Source organism: Simochromis diagramma, unplaced genomic scaffold (assembly GCF_900408965.1).
Source record: "Simochromis diagramma unplaced genomic scaffold, fSimDia1.1 OVJJ01000176.1, whole genome shotgun sequence".
NCBI lineage: Eukaryota > Metazoa > Chordata > Actinopteri > Cichliformes > Cichlidae > Simochromis > Simochromis diagramma.
The window spans coordinates 3,909,496-3,932,067 of NW_024386892.1; the positions used below are offsets into that span (position 1 = coordinate 3,909,496).

At 40.9% G+C, this 22,572-nt stretch overlaps 1 long non-coding RNA gene across 2 annotated transcripts in view; it reads right to left on the reverse strand.

Annotated features, from left to right (window-relative positions):
* LOC120734888 overlaps positions 1 to 19,665 on the reverse strand; it is a 29,812-nt gene extending 10,147 nt beyond the window's left edge. The window contains exons 1-3 of one of the 2 annotated variants that reach the window (XR_005696129.1): positions 18,980 to 19,665; positions 18,509 to 18,653; positions 18,199 to 18,416 (exon numbers count right to left, since the gene is read on the reverse strand). This is a non-coding gene — a long non-coding RNA (uncharacterized LOC120734888). Of the gene's footprint in view, positions 1 to 18,198; positions 18,417 to 18,508 lie in introns of both variants that reach the window. The other variant, XR_005696128.1, reaches the window with a different exon arrangement.
* Positions 19,666 to 22,572: the final 2,907 nt, after the last annotated feature.

A 22,572-nucleotide genomic window follows, 5' to 3' on the forward strand; every position in this document is an offset into this window, starting at 1 on the left:
GCTGGACTGGCCATCGGGCATACCTGTGGGCATGAACAATGAGAGGTGGTGGATTGGCCAGATGCAGGTCGATGTGTAAAAATAACTCAGTTGTTTGGTGGTGGCTGTGGCGGAGCTTCCACAGAGGCCAGCAGGTGGATGAGGGAAATGGGAGGCAGAGGAGCAGAGGCCCGAGGCGGCCGCCGGTCCGAGCGTCAGGTGAACTGAACTTCAGGTAAGAAGTTCTGACCTGCAGTCTGTCTGGGTCAGATATAAACCAAGTTTAGGTGGAGTTTATTTTCGTTGTGCTGACTTTTTACAGTCAGTTACATCAGCGGTCTCCAACCTTTTTTGCGCCACGGACCGGTTTATGCCCGACAATATTTTCATGGACCGGCCTTTAAGGTGTCGCGGATAAATACAACAAAATAAAACCAGTACTGGTACCGAAAAAAAAAGAAGATTTATTCATAACACACGTGAAAAGACCCAGGAAAACCGAGTAAACGATAAAAACAATAATAAAATAACGCTGAAAACCGATAAAAACCCTGAAAACCAGACATTTCACACCTGAACCTCAACTCTCGCGGCCCGGTACCAAACGGCTCACGGACCGGTACAGGTCCGAGGCCCGGGGGTTGGGGACCGCTGAGTTACAATAACTCGTACTGTGTACTAGCTAGCATGACGGAGTTCCTATACAGCTGGGTGGTGCTGTGATGTTACTGATAGTGAACTTTATTTTATTCGTAAGGTTAGTTAGTAGAGTTGCCAACCGTCCTGTAAAAAACAAAATCATCCCGCATTCAGAGAAAATATTACGCGTTTGGTGTTGAGCTGAAAAGGAACAGTTTGTCCCGGACTTCAGCTAGAATGGAAAAGACACAAAGCTGGATTTATTCTGTGTCTTTGCTGCACAGCTGCCTCTTCTTCTCTCATTCTCTCCCCTCCCTCTCCTGTTGCTACTTCAATCATGAAACTGATCAATGATCAGCTGATCGGCTTTTCTCTCTTGTTTGTTTATCACTTTGTGCCAGAAAGAGAAAACCAGCGGATGTCGCGCTAAACAACAGCAGCACGTTTAAGCTTGATCAGCTGTTGTTAGAATTGATTTAATATTAATTTCTAGTATCAGCTGATGTTTGCTGGAGCCACAGCTGTAAAGCTGCTGGTCATGATGTCGGTTTGGATATGTGGTGAGAGGGAAACATGAAGATGAAACCAGGAGATGTCCTTACTGAATCATCAGAGCTGTGATGGAGAAACAGGTTTACCTTTTTGGTGACATGGATGAGTTGAAGTTATGAACTGTTTCTGAGAGACAAATAACACCAGGATCCTTTTCTAAGCAGCTGACAGCTGGTAACTGTGCAGGGGCGGGTCTAGCAAAGTGTTGCCAGGGGGCAGGTAGGGCATTAACAGGGAGAGGGGGGCAGAAAGACATACCTTTCTTACTTATTGTCATTTTAAAAATCTCGCTTTTATTAAATAATTATCGGAATCTTGTGAATTATATGTAAAATGTATAGAAATCATACATTTACCAAAAAGACTGTACATCACTGTCACCACAGCGTCTGTTTTCATTCAAAGGCTTTATGGCTTTACTACCTGGTGGGCCCGTCTTTAGTCAAAATGCCCGATTTTCTGTCCCAGTCCAGCCCTGCAGGTTAATACTGGCAGTGTCACCGTGCCAGCTGACTGTATTTCATCATCAGCCAGTGTTGTTCTTTATCAATATTACCAAAGTTTACCATAAGGCAGCATAGAAAGTATTTACTTGCTTTCAGGTTTTATTCAAGTATTAGTCTTTTCATTTGTTTCCCAACTTTTTTCCTGTTTCAAAATCAAACACCAGTTTGTGAGAAGATTATCTTCTTTTTTTAATTAACAGGCAGATAAAGTTTTGCATCGGCTAATTTGCCAATTGTATGTTACAAATGTTCGTATTTTAATATTCAAACATGTTTTCACCCAAAACATATGTGCACTACATGTCAGTAAAAATACTATGCAAATATTTCTGTCCTTGAATGCTGAGTAAACACTGACTGATTGTATCTCTTGTACTTTATCAACGCAGTATCTAAAAACTTTGCACCGTAGTGGTTAAAATCTCATTCTAATAAGAGTTAAAAGCACATTCGGTTATTAGGTTTACAGGGTTATTGAATTATACTTAACGGTTGGTAGATTTTTTTTAACATTATCTGCCACCCTTCTCCAAATCTGTGCCCCTACCTGGCCCCCCCCAACAAAACTTTTCTAGACACGCCACTGAGTATCTCGGAGCTTTTATTGTTGCTGCTTTTACAGCAATAATATTTTTGGTTGTTTATTTTTATTCTGCACTTACAGAATTAATATGTCAACAATAATGTTGAAATACTTTTTTGTTTTCGTGTACTTCATTGATCCCCTGTAGGGAAACTACTCTCTGCATTTAACCCACTCACTCAGTGAGGCAGGGAGCAGTGCTTAGGGACGGTGCCTTGCTCAGGGGTACCTCAGGGTAGCTGTTCAGTGGATTTGAACCCCTGACGTTCCGATTACGGGGCGAGCGATCTACCTACTGAGCTGAAAAGTTAAATGTAGAGCTCGATTACTGAAGTTCAGGTTCATAACCTAAACTTAAATTTATTCACATTTTATAATAATAAAAAAGACATGACAGCACTGACCGAGTGCACAAAATAACAAGAAAAGTTTTTACTGAAGTTTAAATCCGTCGGGATAATTTCCCCAATCACTCAAAAAAAACTGTTGACTGAAATGTGATTACTGCAAGTTTTCTGTGTGTTTAGTTCTTTAAGCACAATTTAAAATGTCATATCTGTTCACATTAAATGTAATGGCTTACACACGTTCAGCGTACACCAAACACATTCCTGAATGATTCATTATGTGAATCAATAAACTTTGGATTTTATATATTTCAGTTGCATTTTACTCAGAATTATTGCTTCATGTTTATTGAGCGTGAAGAACAATTGGAGAAGTCGCCTCCTGCTGGCCATTGGACAGAATACAGGTTTCATGCACTTCAGAACCCGCAGACGCTACATCCATCTTTTACATACAGTACGCTGTTTCTTCCTGTGACGCTGGACGTTTTCCTCACACGACAGAACACCCGCGGATGACGCTGACTGTGACCTGATGCTAAACTAATAAAATGTGTTCGTTTAAAGCAGCTTCAGCCCCGGCTCAGCAGCCAGCACGGCCGCCTGCAGCTCACGTTTGCTGTCTGTGTTTTCCATGATAGTGAGCCATGGCTTAGACGAGACCTCTGCGTTTACAGTACAAGTTAAACTTTGGGACAGATGGCCTGACGTTATCTTTAAGCTCAGAGGGTTTCCCGCCAGCATACTGTAAGCCCGGCGACCCACCACGCCTAAGTTGCCCCCTGTCGGGGCTCAGCACCCGAGGAATATTAGACATAAACAACAGCGCTTAAATAAGATATTCATCGTTTTGACCTGCTGCACACCTGTGCAGGATGCACCCTGCATATGAGAGCATCAGGCTGCTGGTGATGGAGAGCATGCAGCAGCTGCTGAGATCGAGGCTGTAACGCTGATCTAATATCAGACTGCAGTTATGTGGTTTCAATAAATGTGTTTTGATGTGCTTAATAAAACCAATCAATCAATTAAACAGGAGATATGAGCGTGCTGTCAAACTGCAATAATGGACACACAAGTGTGTGTGTGTGTGTTGTACTGTAAAACACACAGAAACTTGCAGATGTTCTCTACCCCAGCCCTCAGGAAAACACACAAAATTGCTCATTTATGTGCAACATTTACACACACGCAGACACACACACACACGCACACACACACGCACACACACACACAGACATGCAGTCAAGCAGACAAACGTGTATGAAGTCACATTTTTTTACTACAGCGTCTCAGATTCTACAAAAACGCACACAGACGTGGGCGTGATGACACACAGCATGTCTTATCCAAACTGCAGGCCGGGACACAGCAGATGAGTCCTGGGGGCAGAAACAGTGAACCACACGGCTAAAAATAAACACAAATACACATAATACAGCTAAAGTGAGCGCGGCGCTCATGGTCGCAGGGTTGACAGTCATCCGCTCGTTAAATCCTGTCTTCTTAACTGTTTATGGGGCCAGGTTCTTTTTTCATGTCCTCAAAACTAACTGGGAACCAGTTTGAAACACTTAGTCCTCCCAGGTGTTAGAATAAAGCGACACCCATGTAAACTAAAATTTACAACGACTGCCAAGTTAGGAGGAAGTTAACTACAGACGATCCAACTGGAGGATTCCTAAAAAACGAAAACCTTCAGCTCTGCTGGAAGAAAAGAAAACGAAATCTCAGCCATGTTTGGAGGAGAAGTCGGGCCAGCTGACAGACACAGGCCAGGTGGGGGATGAGAACAGACCAAACTTCAGCTGAGAGAATGTGACCAACGAGATGATCGGCGTTCGGTGAGGCCGTGAGCTTTAAAAAGCTGAGCTTGAAGACGAGCTGACTGTGAACAGAGCCGGAAAGGCCCAACGAGTTTTTACGGTCTCTTATTTAAAGAGTTAAAAGCACGAGAACCTCGTCCGGTGTAGGAGACGCTCAGATATCAACACTTGTTTACTATGAATACAGTTGCATTTCAATTTTGCAACAGTCGTGTTAAAGGCAGCTGCGGAGGAGAGCGCGCACAGAGCTTTTTAACACAATCCTGGAGAGCGAGGGGACGATGAAGAGAAGTGTGCTGGTGATGAAGCTGATGAGCCGCGCCGTGAAGCTGAGCGAGCAGCAGTGTGGCTCCATGCTGATCACGGTCCGTTACAAGCATCAGAAAGGAGGGTTTCTATTATTCGCTCACGATTTGTCAGCACGCGTCACAGTCGTTAGTCGGTGAAGTCACGGTGGCTACATCCACCGTCCACGACGGACGCAGGTGACTAAGCATGCACGGTAGAAAAATGAATGAATAATAAAAGTAATAATAAAATCAGGCAAAGTCAAATAGAGAAGAAAAACATCTTTGCACTTGAGCTGCTTCCTGATGTGCCAGCTGTGCTTTTGATGCTTCTGCACCTCCGTCACAGGGCAGGGATGGATGGAGGCACTTCTCTCTGCTGCGGGGAGACATCGTGGAGGTCGGAGGAGTCGCAGGGACTTTGTTTCCACAGGTAAGAGTTCTGCTGAGTTTGCACGTTTTTTCTTTTTTGCTCCGCCTTCCACTCGATGGTCATGCTGATGTTGTAAAAACGACTCGGTGAAAGATCGGGGAGATTTGTGGTTTGGGTTAAAACGACCCGTTAACGGCAACAAGCCTGTTCATTCACACGTAACGGGAGTGATCGCTGTCACCTTTGACATCCAGCACAGAGCCACAGCACACACGGCTCTGCAGACACCCATCAGCCACGCCGGCACCTTTGAGGAAGCGGTACAGACTGAGGCCTCGGCGATCAGCCTGGCTGGACTGCTACAGCGGTTCCAAGTGTAGGTGTCTAAAACCAGATGCTGACTGATGTGCACACGAAGCTGCGTCTCCGTAGATCCCAGAGGGACGAGGCGTTGTTGCTGCTGCGTTACATTTCAGCCACGTTGAAAAGCTTTGATCAAACTTGTCTTGAACTTTAAGAGCTCGCTGTTACCATTTGTGCAGTGATAAACATTCAAATGTGTGAACTCAACATTTTAAACACATAATACGCCCTAATGCACACACACAGACACACACAGACACACACACAGACACACACACACACACAGACACACACACACACACACACACACAGACACACACACACACACACACACAGACTTATGGCTCGCTGCCAGCGTCCAGCTGTACAGCCGTTAATGATCAGTGAAGTGCTGACCACCAACGGACTGGTAATGAACCGAGCCAGACAATGAAAGAAGCGTCTGCACGCCCCGCCACAGTGCACGCACACACACACACACACACATTTACACTACATTGTAATGGAACAAGATGGCCGATGCATCAACACAGAGGTCACTGGGTGTGTTGGGGGAAAAGCGAGGCTGTCGGGGGTTAATGGCGCGAGAGGGTGTGGGGTTCACACACACACACACACACTCCCACGCACTCCGGGGTTTGTTTTTGTGCAGGTGTCGCCCGCTCGCACACGGAGGGAAGCGAAGGCGGCGGTGAAAACAAGGAGCTGCCTTCCAGTCTGCAAAAGTTTTCCAAACAGATCAACTGCAACCGAAAACGGTTTGCGGACACAAAATGGCGGCGCTGGCCGGGAGTGCTTTGGTGCCACTGTAGTGCTGCAGGAGGGAGGCGACGCTCGAGCCTCCTGGTTTTTGCTGCAAAAAGAACATTTTTCCTCCTCCGGTCCTTCTGCCGTCGAGCCCGAGCCGATCCAGCTTTTGTGAGGTGCGTTCAGGGTCGTGGTCGTCTTGTTAAAAGAAGTCGTTTCCACTCACAGTCTTCGTTTTAGCCTCTCACAGTGGAGTAACTCTGTGTGATCCTCTCAAAGGGAATTAACATCACGGCTGTTTGGGCTTTCTTGATGCAATAAAATATAAAAACCTACAGAAAGCGTGCGAGCCGCCGTCGCAGTTTCACGACGCTGAAAAATCCTGAAAGTGGAGATAAAATCGTCCCGTTTGAGTCGAGATTACGTTCCTCTTCTCACTTTATTCAACGTTTTCCTACAATTACATGGAATTTACTCGACTGCAGAGCAGCGTCCTGGTGATCGTCTGTGTCCAAAACGTCTCGAAATAACGTAGATCAACCTAGCTTTAATTAAAGGACAGCATGAATGTAAAACTCTGAGAGCTAAGGTTGAATCCATCGTTTTAAATGTCGCACTTTGAATTTACCGTCAACAGTGCAGCGATTTCATATTTCTGCTTTTAAACCGTTACGGCTTTGATTCCAAACCAAGTCAGGACATCAGAGTGTTTGTGTGTGAATACTTCAAAGATGTAAAAGAAATACGGAAAGTGTAAGAAATTTAAAATTAGGAATTTTTATTCCGTTACTGAGCGTTGGATTTTATTTTAGCAGAACAAGGTAAAGACACTAAAAAAAAGTTGAAATAAAAAAGAATAGAACAGGATATTAAATAAATGTATTATTTAATATGTATATATATGTATATATTTGTGTGTTTTAATGAAGCGTTTCATCTCTGGAGGTAAAATAGAAAAAACACAAAATGTGTAAAATATTTCCAGGTCACGTGAGTTTTAAAAACAATCCAGACGAGTTATTAAGAAATAATTATAGAGTAAAAAAAACTTCTCTGGTAATAATAATTAAAAATATACAGTTACACCTCATTCAAATAAAATCAGCACTTCTGGAGTTTTTATGCAGCTCAGTGTGTTTTAATATTGATAAAAAAGTTGGATAAAGAAATGATATAATGTATGTATTTTACACAGCATATATTTGTTACCTGTAATAGAAGCAGACGATCGTTGTTTTATTGAGGTTTCATTATCAAAGAACTCTTTCTGGATGCTTCTTTACTTTTGTGTGGGAAAAATGAGATTTTTCAATCACTTTGATTCTTACATGCATTATTACAGCCTTTCATTTATTACTGCAGTAATACTTCACTTGGTTTGTGCAGGATTAAAGGAAAAATAATAACCTGCAGCAGGTTTATGATGCATAGATGTGGCCGAACGTTGATCAGACATCGGTGAATAAATCAGTGCTCCTTTATGTTTGCGATATTTAAGTGTAAATGATGGACAATAAGTGCAATAGTGAAATTAACTTTCCTAAATTTAGTGAAAACGTGGTGCGGCTAATCGATGTTTTGGTAATAACTGTTAACAAGCAGGATTTGTGCGGTTGTGTTCACAGTGTCGTGTTCACAGTGTCGTGTCCACACTCACAGACAGGCGAGCCGCCGTTAAAAAGAGGAACTTCCTGTTGGGAGCTGAAGCCTCACGTTTAGCGCGACGTCTCATCGTGTTTTTGACCCCGTGTTGTTGTATAAACTCGTGTCAGGTTATGTCAACATTAAAGTACTGTTCAGCCATCCACACTTCCTGTAGAGCACCTGCCAATCACAGGGTGTGGGCGGGCACAGTGACATCATCACATGTAGCCTAGGATGTGCCCCGCCCCTCGCCCAGTATGAGCTGGGAGACGCACTGCGACCCTCTGCCGGGTGACACTGGTACCACCGTGAAGTGTTTTGCTTCTGATTACAGCAACTTTATTTATTTAGTTGTTTCTGATATGAAATGAATAAAATGTTCAGGTTTCAGTCACGCTGTGCAGTTTCGTGTCGGGCAGAAGAAATCCAGATTACGTCAGGAGCTCTGCTCGACGTCTGCGTGGTTCTCAAACGCTTGCTGGTCGACAGGGGCAAGAAAGATTTCAAATTTTAAATCTGTCCACTGCTTTAATCAATCATCAATCATAAACAAAGGTAAATATAACAGCTGTGAGGCTACAGATGACCAAAACTACAAATACAGAAACTTTAAAAATAATGTTAACGTGGGCAAAATTACACAAGATTCAAAGATTTTGAACTCTAATATAAATTAATTATATATAAACAATTCTAACATTTAACACAGTAACAATTTTCAGCTGGTTTATATTAGAATATAACAGGTGTGACACTGAATTAAAAGCAGAAATGCAAATAAAATTAATTTATAGATATAAAATAAAATAACACAAAGGTAACTACAGACGCAAATGTCAGAAATCCATTTGTCACATTTATTTTTTAATATATTTATATTATTACTATATATTTGCTGAGGTGTACAGTGATCAGGCGTGTCCCTTTTGGGAAACTACTTTCATCCCGTCTCTCCTGATCTACATTGTGGGAACTTTCCGAGGGATCAACCGGCTCTAGTTCAGAAAGTTAAGACTTGTGAGTGTGAACGGGAAGTTTATCTGAACTCTGGATACATCCACACTGAAACTCCGAGGTAATACGGAGCTGAAGTGAGAGCTAACATAGTAAAGTGCTGGTTTAGGGGAAAGTGGAAACAGGATATGACAGAGTACAAACACCGTCACCGTCTGTGACCTGCACGGTTTATCTGTGAGCCAGGTCCTAATCTGCTTTGGTTTTAGAAAATGAGAAAAACTGGAATAATTAAGTTTTCCCGTGAAAATATCTCAGATGAAACTGGATCCAGAGATCATTCTGGTTTCACAGGCTTACTTAAGTCTCACAATGCTCTGAATGCTTTACGAGAACTTCGCTTCGGCCACGCCGGCCCTCCCACTAACAACACGTGCACGGACACGGTCCCGTCCTTCAGTGCTGTTCTCCGTTTTGTATAGATACAAGTTTGAGGGAACCGTTTCTTATTTGTGTGATCTATTGTCTCATCATTCAATCACCCAGGTAGGAAACGCTAATCTATCCCCAAATATTGGGAATTCCTTTGTTCACAAACATAAAAGTGTATGCTCTGATTTTAAAGTTTAAAAAATACTAAAAGAAAATTTATTTTATTGTAAAGTGTAATTTTGGACAGATGGATCAACAAACGCAGCTCTATCACCTTTTTTTTTAAACCCACCACACTTCCATCACAAAATATTCAAGGTTAACAAATGCTGATTTTTTTTTTCAAAACATCATGTTCTTCCTCATCTCGTTTATTTCTTATTTAATGATTTATTAATTAATCTAAGTATTTGTACCTAAAATGGGCCAAAGCCTGCTCCGTCCACGTCTTGAATGACCCACGCTGCCCTCTGGATGCAGAGAACAAGCGTTGCTGGAACCTGGAGCACAGAAGCTGCCGCCTGGTTGTATGTCAGACTTCGTGTTCTTTGTGTTTGCAGAGAAGAGCTCAGAGCTGGTTTCCACTCTGCTGCACATCCACACTGGGAGCTGCCCAGTACGAACACACGCTGTGCTTTTAATAATTACCGTCCACTTCCATGCATGATATTATTGTATGTATTACTGTAGGGTCTACCTTCAAAATATAAAGAGCCTCAATATTTTAAAAAAACTGAATTGAATATTATGATCTTACAGCTGACATCTCTAATTATAGTTTAATAAGAGGTATTTTGTGAATAAATAAAACCTATAATTTATTTATACTGTATAAATATTAAAAGTACTTCTACAATAAAACATAAAAAATTAATAGTTTCAAACAATTTAAATGAAAAATCATTTTTACGTGTATTTATGTCTAAACTTAAAACATGATAAAGTTGTTTCAGTTTATATTCCTGAGAGTTTACATTACAAGCAGTAAAAAAAATGCAAATCTGAAACCTGCTAAAATAAATAGATAAATCCCCACAAACACTTTCTTACATGACAATGCTGACGGATGCCAATAGGCACCAGTATGGCCCCCAAACTTTATGAACTGGTCTGAGTCTGGATGTACCGCGTACGGTACTCTACACCAGCCTTTAACATTTGGTTCTTTCTCACTAGCCTGCTGCACTAAGACCTTCTTTCGAGTACTGATACACAAAATGTGCACTGTATGCACCCACTGTGAGTGTACTTTAAAACTGTGTTGCTCCGTTACTGATTGCCACCACTGACTGTGACACAGAGGCTGTGTTCACATGTACGGGAGGATTTTTCCTCAGCACAGTAAACTCAAATGTAGAAGAACGTGAAGAAGAATTTCCCTTAAAATCTGAGATTATTGTACAAAATCTGTCACGTAATAGGACAGAGGGAGACGTTAAACCTTTCTGTATTTGTAACATGTGGTAGTGCAACAAAACGCACACACACACAAACCTACCTTAACATGAATGATTCTAATGATTTTGGCCACTTCACAACATTTAAGATTAAAACAGGTCGGTGCAAGTAACATAGAATATAGCATAAATATATGCGATCAAAGTTTAGTTTAAAATATTTGTAAGTATTTAAATTATTTTTATTCGTTTACATTTACAATAATTCATTTTGATAACGTACAAACGTTTTGCTTTGAATTGTTCTGAACTATACAGTAAGGAACCGTTCAAAAGTAAAAATAGTTGATTACAAGTCTGGAACTTTGTTAGTGTAGAAAAGTGTTCAAGTACTTTCAGCAAAGTATTTGTACTTTGTATGTACGTAGTAATTATGCAGCAGAACAAACACTTTAAAACTGTCAGTCACGTATGGAGTAAAACATCTGGTTTTTATATCAATCGTTTGCACTTTTCCAACTAAGTTGTTAAAATAAAGTTCAGCTGTTATGGGTATTACAGATGAAGTAAAATTAAAATGTAATTATACGATAATTATTATTAATTATTATTATTATTTAGGAATTAACGGGATGGACAAAATAACAGAAACAGCTCGATACAAGAACAATAACCTCATAAAATTTTCTACGTTCCCCTTTTCACTGCTAAATTTCACCAAAAACAAACAATGTTAACCAAATGTTGGATTTCTTTGCAACCCGACTCTGAGGTATTTTTGACAGTTCAACATCTTTTCTGTCTTCTTCTTTCTTAAACTTTCTCTCAACTTTCAAACAGTTTCTTACCACGACCACAAAGTTGATTATTTTTATGTCTTGTACATCAAGTTTAAAATATTAGCATAGTGTGTTGGTGTCACAAAAGGTCATACAACCCCTTTGTATGACACTATCAGGGACACTGATCATATAACTGTAATAAAGGTGTAATGTATCACAGAATAGTGTGCCTAATAAACTGGCAGCTGAATGCTTTTCACAGATACTTGCAGTGTGTTTGAGTCATAGCTGAACTGTTTGTACAGAGTTTGGTGTGTTTGAATAAATGAAGGAGACGTTTTATTTTTCATGCCCGCTCCTACAAAACAGAAACGTGTAGATTAATCCTGACCTTACAGATGTAATCGAGGATGTAAACAACATCCAATTCCTCCTTGGGGTCACTGAACGAGGTCGGCCCCTGAAAACGAGATTTAAACCTACACGAGCGATCGTGTGTTTGGGAGTAAAGGGATCACTGATTTTAAAAATACAATAACTGCTGTTAATCTTTCACCTCCAGAATCGGACTGAAATAATAACATGCAACAATATTTAGAGACTGCAGAGCTCCTGTAATCTCATTACAGTGAAGTCTGAAAAGCAAACCTGCACTCACATGTGTTTTGTCTGTTGCTGAACGACCTCAGCTCGGTTTTAATCCCATGAAACTTCCTGTTATTTCCATTTTGTGATCCAGATTTAAGGTCAGATCTCCTTATCCAACACCTCATACAACAACAACAACCAGCACATGGCTCTTCTGCTTTCATTTCCCTTCCACCTCCACGTTTTAGACTCTCCCAAACACACCGGCACAAACAACCTCAGACCATCCGGTGGTCCAGGAGGGACTCTACTGCCCCCTCATGGACCCCAACTGAACAGTTCCCACAGCAGCTCGTTCACACATGGACCAGTATGCTGACATATTTGGTCCTGTGCTATTTACTCTGTATGTTAGCAACCTGAATTAAAGCGAACGACCTGCTACAACTTCACAGACGTACGCTGATGATGCCATCAACTATCCACACGCTAAACCAAACAGGAGACTGCAGAAGAACTCTGAGTTATACTGGTCCACATATCCGATCCATGTTTGCATCCCAGTGTCAGTAACACTGGAAAGGGATCCAGATGTGTTTCAGTAACAGGAAAACGACGATCAGTATCAGAAAATATGAACGTAACAAACTTAAAACACAGCGAAGAGACTTAAAAGTAGTTTGCCTAACTTCAGACGTCTCCTCCTGAGAATGGAGGGAAAGTTTTTTTTGTGATTTCCTTCCTTTTTGGAGCTAAAAGAGGTCACTCAAACACACCAGATATCCAGAAAGCCCAGGACGTGTCCTCGACAACGGGGCAGCTCAAAAGATAGACCAAAAACAAATGTGCATTAAAGAGGACATTAATTAATAAGTTGGTTCCCATAAGGATACTGTAGGCTCTTTAGTTTACATTATAAACCACTTTGATGTGACTGCTGTTGTGTTTTGGCTCTATATAAATTTAAGTGAATTAAATTGAATATTAGGAAGAGTTTGTGTTCTTTAAGTTTGACGGGATACGTGGTTATGTTTGTTTTATCATCCACATGCTTCTGCTCTTGTCTGTGAATAGATTTCTAGATTTAGCGTCTACAGATAGGCTGCAGATAACAAAGAGTATGTTCAGATAAATTACACAGACTTTGAAACTCTCCTGCCTGCAAAGCAGCTCCGTCCAAACCATCAAACTTGTAGCATCTGCTTTAACATAGAACAGCACAAACCTGTCCCGCTGTCCCGTCTTATGTGGGACTGCATTGAGGTTCTAGTCTTTTTTCCTACATTCTGATGGTGTCCAGTATTTCCAAGTCAGCGCTTCTTTAACTTCAACACCGCAGCAGCAGTCGGCCTCCTTCGGACACGCTCAACCACGGATCATGTGCCTCAGTGGCGATCTGGAGCAGTGATGGAGCACCGATAAAGAATGAAATACTATAGATAAGTGAAGCCGGCGGGAAGTTATTTTTGCTATATTATTCAGTTATGCAGAGTTTACTGTGCCAAACAGCTTCATGGATTTAAGGGAATAAATGAGTGTAGCAATGCATGTTTATATTATTCACATAGAGACTGAGCTGGGGTAAAATACAGTATATTTGTCTGTCACATGCTGAATACCAGACCTGTATCCTGCACACGAGTCACCTGCCACACTGTGGGCAGGGTGAACGGGTCGGGGGGGGTCTCAGATCCAGGATTAGATCCAGTCTGGCTTAGAGTAGACCTCAGATCCATCACAACTGTTTCCATATCCCAATGCATTATTCAGGCTTTCCTATCCTATCTTTAATTCCTCTGGGTGCATATCCGTGTTCAGTAGTGTATGCTTTAATGTTCTGTTAATCAATAATTCATTAAGTTTGTCTATATTAACAGCTCGTGTGGTCATGTCTTTGTTTCTCTTTTGTTTAAGTGTAAGAAAATGTGTTATAGAAATCACATTTTCATTTCCAGTCACTCCTATTTTTTCTCTTTAATGAAGAATACATCAGTTATTGCTCCTGTTTTGTAAATAAAATACAAGTTCTATTATTTTTTGCTCTTTTTAATAAAGACGTGCATGCTTACACTGAGAAAGAGTAAAATTACCATTCTTGGTAAAATTTGTTCTGCACGTTCGTTAAATCCTTTGTTGAAATCGTTATCATCAGTAGGTTCTGTTTTTGGTAGCGTTCGTGTGCATTCGTGTCCCTCTGTAAACACCACAGCTCATTTTCAAGTTTTGACTTTATGCTGATAAAACTCAGTGGGGGTGTGGAGTGGGGTCGTGTCTACGATCCATAAAAAAATGTAGCTTACATCCATTTAGCTCTTTAAGGTCAACTTAATGAATTATTGGTGGAAAATTGACAAAAAGCCTTAAAATTTAGGAACTACGACTCTTAAATGTTTGGTGCTTCTAAATGTATTAATGTGCTTTTATTTGATCTTAGATTTTTAGAATATTTGTTCATAATTAAATATCCAGTAACATTGATTTTATTGGTAATCAAAAGATAAATATTACATCTAATTCGCACAGTTATTCAGGTGAAATGTGTTGTGAATATCACAGAAAACTAGCTCTCCGTTTCTACATCCAGTTTACGCTCTCGGTTGTGTTTGTATGAGCCGTAGGTCATAAACTGCTGCAAATATTTTTAGAATCACTAACCAATGACAACAGCGTCAAGTCACGTGAGTTTGAAAAGCTGCGTTCATGAAAAAAGCCTAAACAGAGCAGGACTGAAACCCTCGTGATGCCGTCCACGTTAGTTCGAGGTCCAGGCTCCTCTTTTTCCTGTGTGGCTTAAAAAAATCTAATGCCACATCTAAAAAATTCAATATACTTTCAGTTATTTATCAATTTGATGCGACACATTTTAAGACCACAGTTTTGTGTTGGAGTAAGCCCAAAGCTCTGGCTCGCTTAAGCGATCAAACCCCAGCAACACTTTTGACGCAGCTTCAACACTGTTTACACGTTTATAACACGTTTATAACCTGAGAAAAGTCCATTGTGGTGTGAAATCGATCATACTTGTAATGCTGAGATATGCTTTAACATGCAATAGTGGGACAGTTCCTTACACTGCAGGATGCAAACACAAACATTTAATTAAATGGATTCAATTCGGTTTCATTCACACAGCACCAAATCACAACATGTCACAGCTGTCAATTCATCTGTCATCATGAGAAACACGAGTCCAGTGTGACCTCATGTGGGCAAGATTAATAAAATGACTTAAAACATAATTTTGCATTAGTGTAAAAAGTTCACTCTAAAAATCCAACTTTACTTATAGAGCAAAAATAACACCAGTGACCAAAGTGCTCTCCAGTAAAAAACAGATAAATCTCATACATTAAACGACAAAGAAAATTAAACAATATAAACAAAATGAACAAAATAAAGAAGACTGAAAACCCTGACTGCACGCTAACTCTGGTCCTACTCCTAAAATGGAAAAAGGTGTTTTTAAAAGGCCGGATGGGAGTGTTGGGCGGCCGGGTCTGGATCCGTGGCTCTCACAGTGAAGACCATCCCGATGGGCCCGAGCGGCTGCAGGGGGGGATATGAACTAATGAACTCGACGGCTAGATACACAAGATGACACGGTGCCAGGTTTGTGTTACTGCGCTGAGTTTTTGTGATATAATTGAGTTTTGAGCCTGTTTGAGGTTTTAACTCCTGTTGTCGGCCTCCTCAGAGCTCCCACTGTTTGGATCCCCTGATTTGTTTCTGCAGGTTTGGTTTCTTTGTCAATTTTTAAGTTTTTTAATCATTCATAATTGGGGTTGCTCTAAGTTACTTTCACTTCCTTGTCCCTGACATTTAAATCTACGACACCATGAAAAGAGTTTACGATGCCATCCTGCTGACCTTCGTTTGACTTGAAGTCGACGTGTTTAAAGTCGCGGCCTCGCATCGTTTTTGATTTTTAAAGGGTGAGGGAGAAACACACAGACAGGGCCTGAAAAGATGTGACTGCACAAAATTAACATAAAACAATTAGATTTAAAAATGATGCGGGGGTTGGAAAATTGTTGCAGTTGAAAGGTGTTTCATTTTGGGGATGGGGGGGCTGTATGGTTGGCAGTATGAGTTATTTATAATATGATAAGAGCGTTATGCATTATTCTGTGAAACATTAGTTATGCATGGTTTTTCTATCTAATTGTGGTGTTCAAAAACAAATTACACTCATCTGGTGGCTGGGAACTGAAAAGAAAAGTGTAATACAAGTAAATAAACCACTTTGCCAGCAAACCAACAAACCACACAAACCCAGCAGCTCTGTAGAGGCTGTAATGGCGGCAGTTTCATCAAACACCTGGACGCGAGCTTAGATTCACAGGCAAAGCCAACAAACAGGCCGATGAGCCGGGAAAGCTGGTGTCCGCTCACTCAGGACTCACCAACGACATATTTCACAATACATTAAATCTGCCGTCCCCAGCCTCTTTTGCGCCACGGACCAGTTTATGTCCGACAATATTTTCACAGACTGACCTTTAAGGTGTCGCGGATAAATGCTACAAATAAAACCAGTACCGGTACCAAAAAAATATTTATTAATAACACACAGGAAAAAAACCCAAAAAAAACAGGGAAACCGAGTTAACGATAAAAACAATAAAAAAAAAAATAACGATAAAAACCCTGAAAACCATAAATTTCACACCTGAGCTTCAATTCTCGCAGCCCAGTACCAAACGACTGGTCCGTGGCCCGGGGGTTGGGGACCGCTGCATTAAATAACCAGCTGCTAGCTTCCTGCTCTCTTAGCACAGGCCTTTAGGCCGTCATCATGTGACCTGATGCTGACGCTCGGCTCAGGTAAAGAATATGACTCCATTTGTGAGCCAATATATCGGCTATTTAAAATACCACAAATAATTGATACAACAGATTTAATCACAGTCCAGTTATTAGTAGCTGGAAGTGCTGCCAGAACCCGCTTGAGCACCACTGAAACGAGCATTTCAGCATTTGAACGCTAACGTTTAATTTATTAAAACTGGTGGAAAGAAAAACAAGATGTAAGCCCCGGCTAATCCTGCAGTCACACGAGGGAGAAACAGGGGTGCTTTAGTGACGAAGACCAACCACTAACTATAGGACTTTAACCAGAATACAACCAGTTGGCATCCAGCTTAGTCCCCTACTGCAAAGACACGTCATAGATGATCCGAGTTAATCGATGCAGACCAGCTTAGATTGTTTACAACCTGCATTTATAAATCAGACTGTAATTATTTGACAGTGATTGTTGGACTGTTTGCAGATCGGTTGCTTTTCTACCATTTTCTACCAATCAGTCTCTGACAGCAAAAACACTGAATGCAACCACTGATTGTTGGTCATCACGGGGACGTTACTGTGCTCTGGTGTTCACTCTGGTGTGACTAAACCCTAAGTTTCAGTGGTGATAATTATGAGCTGGTGTTTGGAGCCATATTACAAATTGTAAAACAGACAGAAATGTTGGTTAAACAAAGTCCTCCTTAAAAAGCCTTCAGCTGGACTTTTAGATGTTGACTTCATCAGGTCAAAAGTAGCTTACCTGAAAAACACGCTGCTGTTTTGCTCTTAGTGTCAATAAAGTGGTGTTTGGGATTATAATTTACAAAACAAACTCATCTTATATTCATTAAACATGATCAGGGAAGTGTTTATAGAGTCCATAGATCAATTTTGTCATAGACAATCGTGTTTTTGCAGCCAGAGAAGTCGCCCCCTGCTGGATACTGGAAAAAATGCATTTGCTTTGTTGACAAAAAAACAATTGTAACTTTTTATTTTAATTTTTCTTTTTAATCTCCTTCAATCTGTTTTCAACTTTCCAGCTGAACCAAACTGCACAGTTAATCCACTGTATATAAAGGATGGCCTGAACCACTGTGACATCACCCATCGAGGTGTCCAGTTTGGTTTGTCCTCCTTAGATTGTTGCTGGTGTTTACAGAAATAACCTGAGCTCTCTAGCTTCTCCTTAGCTGAGGACTGGCTGTCTCTGCTTGCAGTTTGTTGCTAACACACTGATTGATATTGGCAGAATATCGCCTCCATTACAGGTTTCCAGTTATTTAAATCCACACCTTCCAACCAATCAGAATTCAGAAGTTTCAGCAGCATAACAGCACCGAAGCCACCAGCCAGACTGAGCTGAGAGTCAACAGCTGCTGTCTCAGTATGAACACACGAGTCTTACCTTAAACCTCTCCGTCACCTGAAGTCGCGCTCAGTGGATGTCCAGCCAGCCAATCAGAGCCACCGCGGTGCCGCTCGTTCAGAGCCGATGAACCGAGCCAAACGCCCTCCAAATCTGCTGCTGCTGTTGTGCAGTGCTGGACTGAAGACCCATAGCGACGCAGGTCCAGACAGAGACGCCCTCCTGTGCCTCTCCCAGCAGCCTTCAGGAGTGTGTGGCTGAAATACAAAAGAAGAAAGAGGCCGAGGGATGAGCGAGCGCTTCGGCGTGCAGAGGAATGTCTTAATGACTGTCTGTCTGTGTATCTAACCTCGTGTCCGTCGTCCCGCTGCTCTTTTGTGCTCCAAACCGAGCGTGTGACCTCAGTGCGTGTGAATCAGAGCTTAAACAGACATAAATGAGGAAAAGTGAGGCACACAGCGCCTGAGAGAGTCTGAGTATCATCCACAGAAAACCTGCAAGAGGTGAAAACATGACATTTAATTTCATGCAAGCAGAGAAACACGATTAAATACACTCGACTGACTTACAGCATCACATCTGCATTGTACTGTCATTTTACACTGTGCTGCTACACAGCGCACATACATGTGACACACACTGGAAAATATACTGAAATATTCAAAGACTGACAGTGAAAAATGTGTTTTTAAATGTATTGAAATGCACTCACATTAAATAAAATTAGCTACTTGTTAGTTTTTACTTTCAATATATTAGCTAGCAAAGCAAAGCAGGTGCATGTGGTTCTCATTAGATGAGGTGAATACTATTGTTTTACTTTGCTCTTTATTTCGTGCTCGAGGGCGTAAAAATCCTGCACTGATGTGTTGATTGCAGTGTCACATTTACCCATTAACACTTCAGGGGAGGATTTTTTTTTTCACCTGTTGAGAGAAAGAAATAATGTGCAAGCTAAAATAAGAAATGAGGAAATGCAAAAAGGCTGAGAGAGTAGAAAATGTTGTTTTACTCAAATCAAATCTGCATTTTAGCATTTATGTCACTGAACTGATACGAGATAGTGTGCCATCTTAGGACAACCTTACGGTGGCCCTGAGAGGCCAAACGGACTGCAACTAAAGAAAACACCAGCAATAAGAAAAACGCTGCAAAAGCACACAAAACACAACGGAAAAAGGAAAAAACTGATTTCCAAAAGCACAAGGGAAGTGTTTCTGGGGCGACAATAACCCAAAATATGCTGAGAACTGAGAGACACTTAAAAGTGGAGGATCCGTCGATTTTGTGAGGAAAGAAAAGATGAACAGTAAGTGTGTTAGCCTAACTATTAGCACAAAAATCCATCATCAGTATTTTATGAATCCTGATAAGACACACCCACCATGTTTTGAGTTCCTGCAACTGGTGCGTCGGGTTATTGTCTCCCCAGAAACACTTCCCTTGTGTTTTTTCCTATTTCCGTTGTGTTTTGTGTGCTTTTGCAGCGTTTTCCATTAAGTTCGCCAGTGTTGGTCAAGTTACTTGAAAAAAGTAATAAGTAACTAATTACCGATTACTTGCCCAAAAAAGTAATCCCGTTACTTTACAGATTACTTATTTTCAAAAGTAATTAATTACTTAGTTACTTAGTTACTTTTTAAAAACACGATCTACAACCTGAAGAGGTGATAAAGCGATAGATCTTTCAGCCCAATTCTGCTTTTTCTGCATAATCCATCATACAAAATGTAATCAAATGGAAAAGTCTCTTTTTAAAACTTGTTTTATTAGTTTTAATCTTTTAACTTTATGCATCAAGCAAAACTGAAATTATCTGCAACATTCTCTGACTGGAAGAAATTAGTTTAACATTTAAACTTATTTTCTGCACATTCCAGCACATAAATAAAATATTTTTTGTGTTTACACTCAGTCTTTCAAATAGATGCAAGTAAAACACAGCAGAAAATAAATAAAGTCAAAGACTCAGCGGTCCTGTTGCTCTATTTTCACCTGTAAAGCAGGAGTGGGGTAGGCGGAGGTTTACCCTGGTGCAGGTGTGCTGCAGCGGTCAGTGGAAGAATCCATTACGTCGTAGCTACTCGGTGCTTGTTTAGGGGTTTTTTTTTCGCTGTAAAAAGAAGTTTTCTTCCCACGCACGATGGACGCTAATGTTTTTGTCACTTTTTATGGAATCAAACTCAAAGTAAGGTCAGTACTTCCACGCTTTAAACGCTGCACGCTCATACTCTCTCCTGCACTCGATATATGATCCATTGTTGATCTGCACACAGCTGTTGTCACGAACGTCGCACTCGCTTACGTCACTGTCATGAGACATTCTCGCAAAAAAAATCACGGTTTTAGTAACGCAGTAACGCAGCGTTCCTACGGGAAAGTAACGGTAATCTAATTACCGTTTTTGCAATAGTAATCCCTTACTTTACTCGTTACCTGAAAAAAGTAATCAGATTACAGTAACTGCCCATCTCTGATCTTCGCTAACCTTCACTTCCTGTTACGGAAAACGTTTAGCCGGTAGTTTCAAGAATCCTGTTTTACCCCCCGGAAGGTCATAAAAATGGGATTTACTTAAAGGGGTTAACTATTCATAAATCAACAGGCTGAGTGCTTGAAGAGATGATTATGAAGCTACATATCAGACTTTAGTATTTTTAATTTCAGCCTCAGCGGGCTGATGATCGAAAAATGCTCTGACATGCAGTTTTATCCAGGTAACTGAAAGTATCAAAGTGAATCTGTGCAACAGTATCTGCTCTAAAAACATCTTTTGGGAGTATTTCCCAATTGTTATTAATATTATTATTGTTTTACTATTTAGTGAGTCCAATTTTTCCATATTTCAAATATTATTTTATATACTTTAAAAAAATACAGAATATACATATTCTATATAAATATTTAGATAAAAACGTTACTGGAAACATTTCTGTTGTAATACCACCAAGGCAAACACAATAAATCCACAGCACCAGATGTAAAATCTTCATTTATGGATTTCTGGCTTTCATTAGGCTGGTGGCAAAATAATCAACTAAGACAACCAGAGTCCAAAGAACAGCTTTGATAATCGAAGCTGAGATATGGAAACGCAACAAAGACGAGAGAAACACGAGGTTTAAACAACGTTATGTGTCATTTTACACGTTTGTTTCTTTAACTGAAGCCCAAAAAGTTGTATTTCACTATATTGAGATATCTCAGAGATTAAATATGTTCCCAAAATTTGCAGTGGGACAAGTGAGGAAGTAATGACCAGCAGGTGAACCAATCAGGGAGGAGCAGACCATCACAAACACTGACATGAACGCTCAACAAGATGTGAGAGATATTTACCAAGTCCAGTAAATAAAAACGACAACTTCTCAGTAGAAACCACAAAGTGAAACAATAATGGAGACATGAACCAAAACACAGGATCGCACGACAGCCAATCAGAAAACCACAGAGTCAAACAGAAGCAGGATCTCAACGATATGACACGAAATCAGAGTCAGCGTTAGAATAATAACGAAATCTTTCAAAGCTTCAAACACTAGAATAAAAAACCCAAACAGGAAGTTAAGCATATGACACCAAGACCTCTCACCATCAGCGACCATCACCCACCTGTGCCTCCAACAAAGCCTTTAAATCAAAACTAATTTTTCTTGCGACCACTTTGGCAGCGTGGCTGTCAATCATGTCGATCATGTGATGGTAGCAGCAGGCATGCGCCAGTCCCAGGAGAGTCTGCAGTCGTGGCTTGGATGGCGTTGCTAGCTCCTCATCGCTGACACGATCCAAACACAGGCGCTTGGTTCCATCACAGGAAGTGAACAAGAAGTTGAGCTTAGCGCTTCCTGCACTAAAAACACCTTCTGTCCAACGTTAACGTGAAGCAGTCTGCCTGTACCTGGGATGTTGATGACCACAGGACGAGGTTAAAGGTCATTCACAGGATCAAATCCACTGATTTAGAAACAGATTTTTAAAATATTACCTGATATTGTCCAGATGTGACTTTGTGTGAAACATGCCTGCTCCAAAGACAGTAAAACTACAAAACTGACAAAAAAAACTACAGATTTAAACATTTAGAGTGACGTCATGCATGTTTCCCATAATGCAGTGCAGTCTGCAGTTATTACTGCACAAGAGGGTTCAAAGTTAATGTGCAAGATACACAGCACCTACATGCAAATAGAAGATATGTAGTGTGGTGTGTGTGTGTGTGTGTGTGTGTGTGTGTGTGTGTGTGTGTGTGTGTTGGTGTTGTTGAGACAGAGCCCCCCCCCCCCCCAGACAGTCTGGCGTTCAGCCAGGACTGATCGGGGTCCCGAGACGTCCCAGAGAGTGACCCGAAGACTCGGCTGTCGGTCCGCATGAGCATCAAACACACACACACACACACACACACACACACACACA